At 40.8% G+C, this 15,884-nt stretch overlaps 1 protein-coding gene across 1 annotated transcript in view; it reads left to right on the top strand.

Moving 5' to 3' along the window:
- The window catches only part of tfc (triforce), a 581,513-nt gene that overhangs the window by 470,422 nt on the left and 95,207 nt on the right, over positions 1-15,884 (top strand). The gene's annotated exons all lie outside the window — the stretch shown is intronic.

Here is a 15,884-nt window from a genome sequence, read left to right as displayed (position 1 = left end):
GAACAGTTTTCAAAATGCCGGGAGCAGTTTTCGACGAAACGTTGGGGGTTAGGAACCCATTTGAACTGTTATCTTGTGCTGGGTGTTTCGATAACTACGTAAACTGATGTTGCCAACGTCTTCAAATCAAATACCACTATCCAGATTTTTTTTTTTTTTTGCTAGGGGCTTTACGTCGCACCGACACAGATAGGTCTTATGGCGACGATGGGATAGGAAAGGACTAGGAGTTGGAAGGAAGCGGCCGTGGCCTTAATTAAGGTACAGCCCCAGCATTTGCCTGGTGTGAAAATGGGAAACCACGGAAAACCATTTTCAGGGCTGCCGATAGTGGGATTCGAACCTACTATCTCCCGGATGCAAGCTCACAGCCGCGCACCTCTACGCGCACGGCCAACTCGCCCGGTCAAGAATTGTTTAGAAATCGCCGTAGAGATGGTACATGCAAATCTTCCGTTCACTTACTGGAAGACAGGAAATTCCTCTCGGCAACAGGGGTTCATTACTTAACATTGTTAAAGCCTAGTGTTACAGAAGCTTGTTTATTTTGTAAGCAATTACTGTAACCGAAAACAACATGGAACGAAAGTGGAAAGATATTTATCTGGTGTTCTCTGAAGGATGTGTGGAGTAGATCGAGATTCTGATACCTTATCGTGATCGAAAGCGCAACGCTTTCCGCTTTCCACAGCTATCTTCGAAGACTTTCTGTTCCACCACACGCACTCAACATTGTTGAAGTAGGTTTTCATCTCGCTGTCTGCGTGATTGAAATTAGTTAGTAGACAGACAGATCATGATGTTCACCTGATGTTGGTATAAACATATCAGCAGCACGTCCCTATGCAATTAGTGGTGAAATAAATCGAATACTGTATCATAATTGGAATCTGGAACATATGATTAACTTCGTTATTATGAACGAGCTTGCGACTAATTTATTTAGGTTTCTTGATTCTTAACCTACCTTCGCAGCCGAGCATTTAACTCTCACTCCGCAATAGGACTGGGATGCTACGACAGTCGATACACTTAGCACAGATTTTTCCCAAACATTTGTCACACTTTCTCCAATACAGGACACAGTCTGAAGATGAACAGATAGTTTTACCTACGGCATGGGGCATTCCGTGTGAAATCGGACAGCAAAAACTGAGGTTTTTTTTACATTTTGAAGTAATATCGTAGAAAAATGAAATGGTTGGAGATATTCATTTCCGAGCATTATCACCTTCCTCTGTACACAAGTTTTCGTTATTAATTGAATGGTAAATATAGTATTTTTTTCAGACACTCATCTGCGTACAGAAATATTGTGAACAACTATTAACTGTAGGAGGTTGATTTCGTTTTTTCGATTTCGTGAGTTTTTCAGAAAATAGTTTTTCATTTCAGAATTTTTCCCATTCCTGTTGAGAATGGCACCTACGTCCTCCCAGGTATGTTAAGCGCGCTCTTACCGTCTCAAAATCCTTTGTTTTATTTTTATTTTAGGGCAGGTTACAATCATAACAATTTCTCCAAGGAAATATGCCGCTATTGTCCTGCCCCTCTTTAACAGCTGACGTAAAACTACTGTATCTGGTTTGAAGAAAGGAAAGGTGCCGTGTGTTTTGCAGTTAGCACCTATTCATTTTTTAAAAATGGTGCCAACTCAGGCGAGATTATTGCACATTCGTTATTGGTACGTTTCTATTACCTTGGCCTACGTAGTGTAATAGTGGCAGTGAGTGATTGGGGACTTCGCGTTCAACTTGCGATAACCAAAGAATGACCCTACTGTATGTCTTACATATTCGTTACACCTAGTTATACGCCTAAAATAGTCCATGGCTTGAAAGTCTGACTTGTCAGTCAGATACACCTGTAATAACTAGAGTTAAGTTTCTTGAGTGTAATGACACGGATTGATTATCGATAGCAGCGAAGGCATTTTAACATTCCCTATCTTCCAAATGACATTACATCAACGTAACATGCTATAATTTAACGAGCATGATGACCGCTATGCCTGAAGCGCTTAAACTGAATCAGCAACAATCTACTTTCGTAACATTTTGGTGTTTATGACATAACTACGTAGATGAAAGTTTAATGATGGTCACTTTTGAACTAGTACGTCTACAGTAAGAGAAACACGAGAGCCATCCAGAAATTAAAATCCCTATTTTTAAATAAAGACAACATAGTTACATGAAAATATTTATCGGCACCCGATACAGCGATGTTGGAACTATTTTGTGGCATAATCGCCATCAGAATTGAAACACTTGTCATGTCATGGGATCAACTTTTGTATGCTAGTGTCGTACAAGTCAGCCGCCTGGGAATGGAACCAGCGTGTGACATTAGTCTTCAGCTCTTCGTCCGTGTGAAAATGCTGCCAGGAGGATAGGAATTCCTTGAGGTGCAAGAAAAGATGAAATACTGGGAGCAAGATCAGGACTATACGGTGGATGATCAAATACCTCCCAGACGAATTCCTGCAGAACAATTATTACTGAGCGCCAAGCCGTATGTGGGCGAGCATTGTCATGGATCAGCACAACTGCTGCACTGAGCATTCCACGCCTCTTGTTTCGAATGGCCCGTCGCAATTTACGTAGAAACTTTATCACAGGCTGAACCTCGCAGTCGCTGGGAGAAATAATACGTGCCGCCATTTCTAGCTACTGCTGCTGCGCTGCTGACACCAGGCGAGACTTGTTCGGCCGGTATATCATTGCTACTTCCTACATCTGTCGCGCATGTTCGTATTTTCCGGCTAAATGCGTTTATTTTACAAGAAAAGATATAGGGAAACTTAATTTCTGTAGGGCCTACGTATTATGTTATGCTAGGGGGCTCCGCTTTCCAACCCCCGGAAGGAGGCGGCCCATTTTCGCCAATAGTCGATGTAGCACTGTTATCTAAAGCCTCAAATGTTCTCAAACACATAATATAAATCCGTGAAGACGCAATCAGTTCGAATGTCCACTATCTCTTATTCTCCTTCACAAAATTGAAATATTCAGCTTTTAAGGTGGAAGCCCAAAATAAATGGACTGTAAGTTTTCCAGTCAAAGGCAATATGGAATATAATCTCGAGCCAAATTACTGTCAGAAAAGCCTCGTATGCATAAATAGATTGGGTCAAAGTCCTAAATATACAGTTAACTTCTCCAGTTATACTTACCGGGTGAGTTGGCCGTGCCGTTAGGGTCCCCCAGCTGTGAGCTTGCATCCGGGAGATAGTGGGTTTGAATCCCACTGTCGGCAGCCCTGGAGGTGGTTTTCCGTGGTTTTCCATTTTTACGCCGCTTCCTTCCCACTCCTAGGCCTTCCCTATCCCATCGTAGCCATAAGACCTATCTGTGTCGGTGTGACGTAAAGCAAATAAGTTATATTTACTGCAGCAAAGTTCAAATTTGAACAGTGTTCTTATTTTCAGAGAAGTGTTTCAATATGACCTTATCCTGCACACAATACTGGAGGTCGACGACTACAACGCTAAAGTTTCAGCGGATTACTGGTCCATGCAAGCCGGGACTCGGGAGGTTACTGAGTGTGCTAGCGTTGGGATGCGCGCAAAAATCTACAGACGGGCATAGGGTTGTTGTGAACAAAACTCCGGCTAAAATCACTTCCGTGAGTGTCTCAGACGGTTGAGGCGCTGGCCTTCTGACTTCAACTTGGCAGGCTCGATCCTGGCTCAGTCCGGTGGTATTTGAAGGTGCTCAAATACGTCAGCCTCGTGTCGGTAGATTTACTGGCACGTAAAAGAACTCATGCGGTACTAAATTCCGGCACCTCGGCGTCTCCCAAAACCGTAAAAGTAGTTAGTGGGACGTAAAGCAAATAACATTATCATTATTATTAAAATTATTTCCTTATCATTACTGGTTTAAAATGATAAAATATCTAGTTATTTTTAAAAGAAATTGTACGTGTTTGATGTGATATTTAGATATAATCATACCAAGCGGAATAGTCGGGCGTGTTAACTCGCTACGGCCATGAAGCCAACCTCTGAATTTGAGAGGCGAGTTGGTTCGATACCTACCGTCGGTTGTCCTGAGAACAGTTTTCTGTGGTTTCCCATTTTCACTCCCATATAAATGCCGGGACAGTTTCCATTCATGGACCACAGCCGATTCTTTCCACCTCCTTACCTAATTTCATTCATAATTCATTTCACGTTTATGTCACGCAATAATGGTCCAATATTAGCTTCAATTGGTGAAGTTTTCATCTAATATATATATACCTGGTTCTTCCAAATCCATTACAAGTTATTCCACGTTATAACTCTCAAAAACACTCCACAGCAAACAAAGTAGATCTTTACAGGTAAGCGCCAAGAACAGACACTTGCAGTGCATTCAGTAGCGCACTTCAGACTGCTGCTACAATGAGCATAACAATCTGAGGCAAAACAGATGACTGCTGTATGACTTCATACCCATTTGACTTTAAGAAAACTATATTCGATTTGTCGGTAGTAAACATGTTTATTTCGACTCCTGACCAGCAATTTGTACTCAATACCCCTACGTGAGACGTGACGAAGAGCGTGAGAGATGAATGGAGAGGAGGTTCAAGCGAAGTGCTCAAGGCCAGGCTAGTGGAGGTGTGCATGTTTTCTTTTATATGTTCTAATGCGCTACATAGAATCATTTTGACAGCTCCCGTATAAAACCTAAGTAAATAAGTGATTAAAAGTATCACGAGCTCCCATGTAAGTACGGTAACCAAGAAAGAACTCGCACACGCAGGCCCCGATTTCAAGTGGTTAGCGCCCTGGTCAAACAATATTTAGCCGCCGCTCTCCTTCCTCTCCCCCCCCCCCTCCCCCCGACAACTCGTTTTCCTATTCCTCCAAAAGATAATTGTTTACAAATTAAATATTACAGTTTTCAAGATTATGAGTTTTAAAACAGCACATTATGCAAATACAGTCAATTCTCATAATTAAACTTATCAATACAAATAAAGGTAACAGCCAAATGAGATTCAGGCTGTTATTATTTTTATTTAAAAAGCCGTTGGTTCAGTTCGATAGTTTGTATGTTAGTAAATCATTTTAGATATAAGACATTTTTTCTTCATAAAATTCAAATATATATAGATTAAATTCAGGTTTTAAAGTTAGAATAGTTTAAAATGTTTTATATAGGCTAATAAAATATTTGGAATAATTTGTGGAATGTAAAAGTAATTTGAGTGTAATGAATTTAAGACGTAATTCACGCAGGCCATAATTACTCGATCCGCCGGCCGCCGGCCCACAAAAACTGGCGCCCTGGGCAAATGCCCAGTCCGCCTATTTGTAAATCGGGGCCTGCGCACACGAGGGTATATCAGCGCATGGAAGTGCTGGTCAGGGTAGTACATCATAAGAAAGGTAAATTAGAATCTCCTCTCTTTTCCTCTAGTGGCAGTTATTGATACAGCACATTCTTCAAGACGATGAAAGTTTCTTTCCAGTGTTAGCACCGGTTACATACATGTACACTGCACAAAACACAAGTTACAAGACAGTATTTACATATCCATTAACTTCTTAGGGTTCTTGCAACGATGTCCAAAGGTGCTAAAGACTAAAGAAAGAAATTACATAATTTTAGAAACGCACTTCTATTCCCAAGAGCTAACTTTCTACTCAAGATGAAACATGCCACAGCAGTGTGTTTTACACAGACTGCTTGAGTCCTCTTCACATGTAACTCACGTGGCTTGACACACGGATTTTCATTCATTTATTTCTCCTGTATTTTCTTTCTAATGACATCATTCAAATATTATTTTGTATCCCAGTTACAAAAAAAAATGAGTTTACGTTTTTCCAACGTTCGGTTATAATATGAATACAATATTCTACACCACAATGCAATTCGCCTAGTGCTTGTTAATTTAATTCCAGCATTGATTTTGATGATGATGATGATGATGATGATGATGATGATAATACGTGTTTAAGGTCACGTAACTATTGTTATTTAAACGGCTCAGGACTTCTGGAATATTTCACTAAACGGGGTTCCTTTACTCGTATTGAAACGTACCTTTACTTCTCTGCTGTCTTTTTAACACAGGTGGGTTTTCGACGATGCTGGGGATAGGATGGTAGGGTTTCGGCCGTATCAGTAAAGTGGAGCTCCGGTATTTACCCGATACGAAAAACCATCTTCAGATATGCCGATAGTGGAGTTCTAACCCATAACTCTGGAATGTAAGCTGACAGCTACGCGACCCATACCACGCAGACAAATCACTGGATACTGTCTCTTGCATTTAGGCAATCTCACATTCCTAATGAGTAGGGTTCTGAAGTGTATGACCTAAAGGAGTACAAAATATACAAGCAAATACCTAAAACCTAGCTAAATATGACCTTAAAGTTAAAATATGACTTAATTTTTAGGGATGGGTAGCGATAATACAGCGACGCCTCAACTTAAACAAAGATATTCAAAAATTACCAAATATATGACCTTATAAGTTGGTCATTGCAGGCGGTACCTAGTGTTGACAATGCACTGAGTCTTCTGGTATAGGCTAGAGCAATTTTGTTACTTTCATTGATCTGTCTCTGTCTTATCCTTGGCTTTGACAATATGAAAGTGACCGAGGTATAAGGGATACTAGGTATGCCATTCCTTATGCAGCCAGTCCTTGTTATAAATGGTGTCAAAATGTTGCTCATAGGGTCGGTTGGTGCATTCATTTCAGTGGGATCGGCAGACTGATATGTATTAGCAACTTCTGGCTCCTTGAGGAAAGCAACGGGAAACTACCTCATTCCTCATTTCCCTAGTACGCCTCTTCAGTGATGCCTAGGTCATCTATGACAGTTGATGGCGGAGCTGTTGGGGATCCAACCAGCCTTCGGGCTGAGGACTGAACATACACATCACTAAAATAAGCAGAATATGACCAAAACAATAAAAATGGCCGAAATATGCATTTATATGCAGCATAAAATTTCTTTAAACGGGGTCAAGGACCCATCATTCGCCTATTTTTTCATATTTCGTGTAAAATGAGCTTAGGAAAAAAATGACGTTTCCTTAACATCCGAACCTTACTAATGACTGTACTGGGATACAATCTCCAAACCTTCAGCTTCCACAGGCAAGCGCGTCGGTCGTAGCCTCTCTTATATTTCTCTCCTGCGTACTGTATAGTCATAACGAGTAAAATGAGTGACACTCGGTGTCTTGTAACTGAGAACCAGTATTGTACTGGTTCATGTGGATGGTAGTGTGGTAAATTTGTTCAATAGAGCCATAAATGACAGACGATGATGAGTGGAGTGGTGGACATGATGTAGTCACAGTCGAGTATCTCTCTACCGCACGCGCTATAATACCAGAGAATCATCAGATCGTTGTAATTTTCCATAACTTTACACATTGTTCATCATTCTGAGTTCATGACCCACTGGTATGGCTCAGACCATAGAGATGCCACACCTCAGGAAATGTACAAGAGCGGATCTCAGATAACGTTATATTTGTGCACTTTCATAATTTTACTCTAGTGCTCTTGATTGCTTTCAAAACCATGTCACCATGACAATTTTGCGTTGAGTCTGACGCATTATTTATGATTTCTATTTTGTATTTCACATGGCCTGAAAACTGAGAGGATCTGGTGATCCTACATCACGTAATCTCTGGATCAGGATGAGTTGTCGGCTATTCCTTGGGCGAATTTGTAGGCGATAATATGAGTCAAGTCATCATCGTCCTAGGACTAACGAGGCAACACATACATGTGTTACACTCGGATTCGGTTGAAATTTGGTAGGAATATTCGCGGGAGGCAGTAGAATGCTAAGGTGAAAACTGTATGTGCCCAGCGCAAGTTTAAACGCCAAAATTGAATAAATAAGTAGTAAAATTGAAAGTGCCGCGGGAGTATCGGGGTGTGGCGGAGAGGAAGGGAAGAACGAAGCAACGGACGTGAACCAACCGGGCTGCGTCGAGCTGCGCCAGCAGCCAGGTAGCGTATAGTTAGCGCGTTCCCCTAACTTCCCGATCGGATGTGCAAAACGTAAAAATGAAAACAGCACATGAAACAAGTATACAAATGACGATGTATGAACAACGATGCCAATAATATTTGAAAAATTACGAGTAACAAGAACTCGGGCGTGAATTTTTCAAATGTTATTGGCATCGTTGTTCAAATATCGTCCTTTGTATACTTGTTTCATGTGCTGTTTTCATATTTACGTTTTGCACATCTGATCGGGAAGTTAAGGGGAACGCGCTAACCATACGCTGCCTGGCTGCTGGCGCAGCTCGTTACAGCCTGGTTGCTTCACGTCCGCAGCTTCACCTCCCTACCTTTCCGCCACACCCCGATACTCCCGTGGCACTTCTAATTTTACGACTATTTATTTGTTCAACTTTGGCGTTTAAACTTGCGCTAGGCACATGTAGTTTTCACCTTAGCATTCTACTGCCTCCCACGAATATTCCTACCAAATTTCAACCGAATCAGAGTGTAACACCTGTATGTGTTCCCTCGTAAGTATTATATGATACTAAAGAGGAATATTAATTAGTAGTAGTAGTAGTAGTGGTGGTAGTAGTAGTAGTAGTATGATGATTTCTACAACTACCCTTCTCATGTTAAACCACCAGGGGCTATAAAGAATTTGTTATGGCAGTAGATATGTATGGTTCATCCGCACCGATGGTTAAACGAGATAATTTTAAGTTAACACGTTGAAGGTGAATTTCATTCGTTGAACGGCCATATTCGTCCGGGACATCATATTTAGTCCTTGGATGGCAGTATTGTCCTAATAAAAATTTCGTGTGGCTACTTCTAGCCGGGTGCAGCCCTTGTAAGGCAGACCCTCCGATGAGGGTGGGCGGCGTCATTCATGTGTAAGTAAATGCGTGTTATTGTGTTGGAGGATACTGTTATGTGTGGTGTGCGAGTTCAGGGATGTTGGGTACAGTACAAACACCCAGCCCTTAGGCAAGGAAATTAACCATTTAAAGGTAAAATCTCCGACCCGACCGAGAATCGAACCCGGGACCCTCTGGACCAAGGGCCAGCACGCTAACCATTTAGCCATGGAGCCGGGCAGTATATGTCCTACTGTTAGTGTATAAAACATAAACAGTGTGATGTTGTCAAGCTGAAGCTAATGTACTGTATATTAAGTGACATCATATATAGTCCTTCGATGACACTGTTTGTCCGCATTTAGAGTTCGCCCTCGGAGCTTTTCAATTATTGCAACTGAGGTCTGTGCTTTGTTTGGCCTCTTAATGGGATATCGATCTCGCGGATTCAAAGGAACTCATTAGGGGGGCGCAGCAGAGTTCAATAGACGTGGTTGGGGAATATGCTCAGGAACAGACTCCGTGGTTTGATTCCAAACCGACTTCTTAAATTTACTTGCATAATCCATGCTTGTAATACAAAAGTAAGCAAGCTTGTAGTTTTATGTATGTGACTGTCGATATCATGAGTATAGCCATGGGACCTACAGTTTTATATGGGACCGAGCTCGTTAGCTGCAGTCGCTTAAGTGCGGCCAGTATCCAGTATTCGGGAGATAATAGGTTCGAACCCCACTGTCGGCAGCCCTGAAAATGGTTTTCCGTGGTTTCCCATTTTCACACCAGGCAAATGCTGGGGCTGTACCTTAATTAAAGCCACGGCCGCTTCCTTCCCAGTCCTAGCCCTTTCCTGTCCCATCGTCGCCATAAGACCTATCTGTGTCGGTACGACGTAAAGCAACTAGCAAAAAAAAAAAAAAATAGTTGTATGTGGAACTCGAGGCAAATGGGCGTGAATTTTTATTTCCAATATCCATATACATTAACTATGATTCGAACCACTGTCACCTTGGTTGTGCTGAACATTATTTTAATTGCTTATATTTTAAGAGCGATCATGCATATGTCTGCTCACAGTTCCATCTTGGGGACATTTGAATTACCAACCTTAATTTTTACAGTGTTTGCTTGCATTAGGGCAAATTACATTTTTGATTTACTTTGATACTCAGGAAGTTGTCGAAAAAGCAAACTACAGTATTCTTTCTCGACACTTCAATGCATTAAAGTAATAATAATAATAATAATAATAATAATAATAATAATAATAGATCCGATTGTGCTCCTGTCTCGCAACGAAAGCGGAATTCGTTTCTATAGCTGCGTTAATTTAATTTCGTTAAGTGACACGCAGCACACCACCGGAGATCTTAAACATGCTAACAACTTTGTCATGGAGTTACAACATATTTGACTACCCTTCAAAAATGGAACTACCCGCAAATTTCGGATCATGATTCACATGCTGTACACACAGTACTGAACGAGGCAGCGTAAATCCACACAAAGGAAGATACTTGTACATTCTATATGATTTTTTAGTTTAAAGCGAAGGATTTTAACAAGTCTAGTGTCAATTTCATCAACACGTGCAAACATAGTGTTAACCACGAGATGTTCCATTTTGCTATCCCAGATGTACGAAACCTATCGTTTTTGTTTGTAAACAGTGTTTTTTAAATTAAGCATTTAAAAGAACATAATCTTATAGACATTAAAGGAATTGTAAGTATAACAGCATTCTGGGCACTTTCTCTGTTCAAACCCCATTTCTGTGGCAGCCTTTATACTCAAAGTGGATGAAAAGCTTTAAAAACATATATTTAATAACAGAGCATGTACAGTATTTACATATCGACGTTGCGCGAGCGATATTTCCTATTCCACAAAGCTCTTCCTGTCCACGATTCTCCTTAAGACTGATCACGCCTCCCAGCCACACAAGGATATACAGTCCATCAGAACAATGTTCGTTCCGTTCATTTTCCTATGTACCGTACCGTACTGTAAGGAATATATATTTACATGAAGTATTTACGCACTCCGACAGTATAATACACTTAAGGTTCACTTTCGTTTATACTTTAGCACAGGAAAATGAGGACAATGAACATTGTTCTGATGGACTGCATATCTATGTGTGTCGGGGAGGCGTGACCAGTCTTAAGAACAGTGTAGGATACTAGATATTGCTCGCGCACCGTCGATATGATGAAAATCACCACCAATAAAATCTTAGTCACATATTACTTAAAGGATGCCTTTGCTAGTGAGACGTAGTGTTAATAGTGCACTGTCTTCTGGTATGGGCTAGAGAATTGTCGTTACGTTCGTTACCTTGGCTTTGACAATATGAAAGTGACTGAGGTATGAGCAATGCTAGTAATACCATTCCTTATGCAGCCAGTCCCTGTTATGAATGGTGTGAAAATTTTGCTCATAGGATCGGTTGGTGCGTGCATTTCAGTGTGCTTGGGAGGCTGATATGTGATAGCAACTTCTGGTTCAATGGGGAATGCAACGGGAAACTACCTCACTCCTCATTTCCCTAGTACGCCTCTTCAGTTATGCCTAGGCCATCTATAACAGCTAAGGGTGGATCTGTTGAGTATCCAATCAGCGTTCGGGCAGAGGACTGGACATAACATAAAATCCCTTAAAGGACACTGGCCTGAAGTTTCCTTTCCATGAGGTCAACTGAAGAATTTAACATTGCTTAATGGCTTTCTATGCCTTTGCTGGCAGGACCTAGTGTTTACAGTGCACTGTGTCTTCTGGTATAGGCTAGAGGAATTTTGTTACTTTCATAGATCTGTCTCTGCCTTATCCTTGGCTTTGACAATATGAAAGTAACTGAGGTATGAGCGATGCTAGTAATGTCAATCCTTATGCAGCTAGTCCCTGTTATGAATGGTGTGAAAATGTTGATCATAGGGTCGGTTGGTGTATGCATTTCAGTGGGCTTGGTAGACTGATATGTAATAGCAACTCTGGCTCGGTGAGGAAAGCAACGGGAAACTACCTCACTCCTCATTTCCCTAGTACGCCTCTTCAGTGATGCCTAGGCTGTCTGTGACAGCTGATGGCAGAGCTGTTGAGGATCCCACCAGCGGCATCGCTGACGGACTGAACATACATACATAATGGCTTTCTGGAAATTGATAAAATTGTGTAATAAAGTGGCACGTGCTTTTTGTTGAAAAGTGGCTTTATGTCGCACCGACACAGATAGGTCTTTGGCGACGATGGAATAGGAAAGGCCTAGGAGTGGGAAGGAAGCGGCCGTGGCCTTAATTAAGGTATAGCCCCAGCATTTGCCTGGTGTGGAAATGGGGAAGCATGTGTTCTTGTGAGAATTTCGTTCAGATGAAATTCTATGTCGCATACTCTATAGTCTGAAAGTTATGTTTGGCTAAACACAAGTTATTCCTCGTGAAATATTGATAAGATAACATAATGACAGATGTTAATGTAATGAAAAGGAATTCAGATATAGGCTACGATAAAAAGTACACCTTTAAAAGCAATAACTTTTAAACTGCGAAAAATTTGAAGGGTCTAGTGTAGAAAGTGAACATACCAAATGCAGTTCTTCACAATGTGAGTTAAGAGCTGTTTCGTAAACATGGAAATACACCTAGCAAATAATGCAGCTGTGATTTTTATACTGGAACTGTTTTAACTGCATCTATTATTAATGTATAGACATGAGACGTTGTTTCAATGTGCACCACATGCAAAGCAAATCACTGCTGTTACGAGAAATCTAAAATTCTTATATGCACAGCGCAACGTTCACTCCATTCAAGTTATTCCTCTGCGGGAGGGAAGAACACCATAAGTCTCAGTCATTGCAAAATGATGTGAAATTTTAACATAAATGAGAAATACCGAGTAGAAATAAATAATGCCTGGTTTTAAAAATGTTCTTCTCAATAAAAGTACAGTACCGGTACTGTATTATTTTCCAGGTATATACAAGTGTACCTTGTGTTCGAGAGGCTGAAAAAGTTTAACTAAGTCAGCACTGAAAAGTATGGCTTTTATCTTAACAAATGTTCTTTAAACCTTATACTGTTATTCATAGATTTACTTTCATATCTAATATTTTGTTCCAAAAATTAAATTAGTTTTAATTTTAAGTATTTCAATGTTTTGAATCATGACATAAGAAATATAAAATTGAAGTAATTTTTTGGGCACTACCGAAACCATTTTTACAAACACCGAAGTTTCATTCATATTAATAAAATAAAATGATATACAGAAAAGTAAATAGAAAATTTCCAAACGTAGATTAGTAGGATATTGTTGAGTCTTTAAAAAAATCGCCATTTTACATGTGTTACGTTCTGTTTCTAAACACCTGAAAAAAAACCACTTCATTGACTGCATCTTGTGCCACTGGATCTAATATCATGCTGGTCTTTCGATTTTTTACTGTTTTAATGAACAAGACTAGATCTTATGAAAGCTAATCGTATGAATTTCTCTTTTTGTTTCAGGTAAGAGCCATTCAATATTCTCACCGTTGTTGAAGTCATGGTATGTGATTAGCTTAAAACTACTTGCAAACAGATTTATTCTAATTACATTGCTTAGTTAACAGTTACAATCATAATTTCAAACTTGTTACCCAGTAATCATCTAGTTTCTTTTTGTGAAAATAATATTAGATTTAAACTATTAGTTATTGTGTGGGTGTTCTGGATGGACTTACCATTAGCTTAATGATGAAATGAAATTAAATGTCGTATGGCTTTTAGTACCGGGATATCCGAGGACGGGTTCGGCTCGCCAGGTGGAGGTCTTTCTATTTGACTCCCTTAGGCGACCTGCGCGTCGTGATGAGGATGAATGACCTACACTAACACTAAGCTTATATCTGCTGGTCCTTCCTGTATGATATGACTTTGGAATAGCAAGGAATTTCAGCGAGTACGAGCTGGATCCTTCTGTATTTCGTGTTGTTGGAATGGCAAGGAAATCCGGCTGTTTTAAAGTAACTACAACATAATAACAAGTTATTGATAGCATTTAAAGATATAAGCGGAGTGAAGGATAAGAAAAATTGCTTAAATTATTTTGGATGAAGTATCAGTAAACTGTCACATGTGCCTTGAAGACAAAAATGATGGCATCTATAGAACGGCCATGTCTTACTTTTCCCACATCTTTTAAATTTCATAGGTCTAGAGTTTCCATTCCTACTGGAGAATAATACTTCTCTGACTTGTGTGAATAATGAGACTATATTAAGAGCACGGCTACCGGGCGAGTTGGCCGTGTGGTTAAGGGCGCGCAGCTGTGAGCTTGCATCCGGGAGATAGTAGGTTCGTCAGTTCCCATTTTCACACCAGGAAAATGCTAGGAGTGTACCTTATTTAAGGCCATGACCGCTTCCTTTCCACTCCTAGGCCTTTCCTATCCCATCGTCGTCATAAGACCTATCTGTGTTAGTGCGACGCAAAGCCAATTCCAAGATAAAACACGGCTACTGCCTCCAAGTACTTGGAGCATGCTGTCTCAAGGAACTGGATTAGAAATGTGTACAGGCACACCTGGCACCGGATCACTACGCCCAATTTCTGGAACCAAGCACTTTCCTGACCTTCGGCCTTGATTTATGTAGCAGTTTGGTAGAGTCATAGGCATGCCTATGGGGCGCGTTCAGTATCGCAGAGGTCACATAATCGAGGATTTTAACAAGGATAATGATTCTGTTATAATCAGAGTGGAGGCACGCCTGCCATTACTGGCAGTGATTAAGCTAAATTCTAAGGTCGGGGTTGGAAGTAACGCTTTGAAAATGAATAAAGTATGTCGAAGAAGTCACGCACTTTTCAGAAATGTACCTCTGTTTTCAAACCAAAAATTATAGGACCCTGGAAATGATATATTATCTGAGAAACATTTAACTAATGGTATTTTCCGTCACTCACAGCTTGTTGAAGCCCGCATGAACATTAACACGAAGAATTTCCAATGGACCATTGGGTATGTTTCGTGCTATTCTGTAAGTTGTTAGATAATGTAGGACCACACTCTTATGAATACACGAACAGTTTTGGATTAATTCTCTTGTTTAGAATAATAGTCTACTGTTTACAAACTGTCCACAGCTTTTCGACTCCATTTCGGTAAAGTTGAGAGCATTTCTGTCTTTTTGATGAATTCAGTGTTAAATGTTCATTTTGAAAATTTAATTCCTGCCTGGTGTGGCAATGTGTCATTCTGTCAAAATTCTGTCTTCCTACGTGTCATGCGGTGCTCATGGATAGGAACCGAATATAGGTTGTTGTATGTTGAGTTTTCAGTCCCAAGGCTAATTGAATCCCCAATAGTCCCACCCTCAGCTCTCACAGACAGCCTTAACATCATTTAAGAGGTGTCCTCGGAAAATGAGGGAGGCAGTTTCCCGTTGTTTTCTGCACAGAGCCAACTGTTGCTATTGCATTATCAGCAGGGATGTTGGGGACAGCACAAACACCCAGCCCCTGGACCACTGGAATTAACCAATGAAGGTTAAAATCCCCCGAACCCGGGACCCTCTGAACCGAAGGCCAGTACGCTGACCATTCAGCCGACGAGTCGGACAATTGAGGAGCTATCTAACGGTGAGATGGCGGCCCCGGGCTAGAAATCCAAGAATAAGGATTCGTCGTCCTGACTACAGGGCACCTCATAATCTGCAGGCCTTCGGACTGAGCAGCGGTCGCTTGGTAGGCCATGGCCCTGCGGGGATGTTGCGTCATAGTCACCGATTATGAATAGCCTTTCATTTTCAATTTTGTGTGAATTCAATGTCACTTGCTTGTTAGTAGTACGTCGTAAAACAGAACAATATCAATTTTATGGCCTACTGTAGTCAGCAGAGAAGACGTTGAGTGGGCTGTATTAAATGAGTGTGAGACAGCTTAAGAAACATTTGTATTCTATGATCAAGTGAAATGATCCATATAGGTGTGTTGTGTGTGGGTCCTCTTGGAGGAAGTGAAGGGGACTGTCAAGAACAACACTGGACCGGAACTTCATGTT

This window comes from Anabrus simplex, chromosome 2 (assembly GCF_040414725.1).
Source record: "Anabrus simplex isolate iqAnaSimp1 chromosome 2, ASM4041472v1, whole genome shotgun sequence".
Classification (NCBI taxonomy): domain Eukaryota; kingdom Metazoa; phylum Arthropoda; class Insecta; order Orthoptera; family Tettigoniidae; genus Anabrus; species Anabrus simplex.
This window is presented reverse-complemented; position numbering and strand designations above follow the sequence as displayed.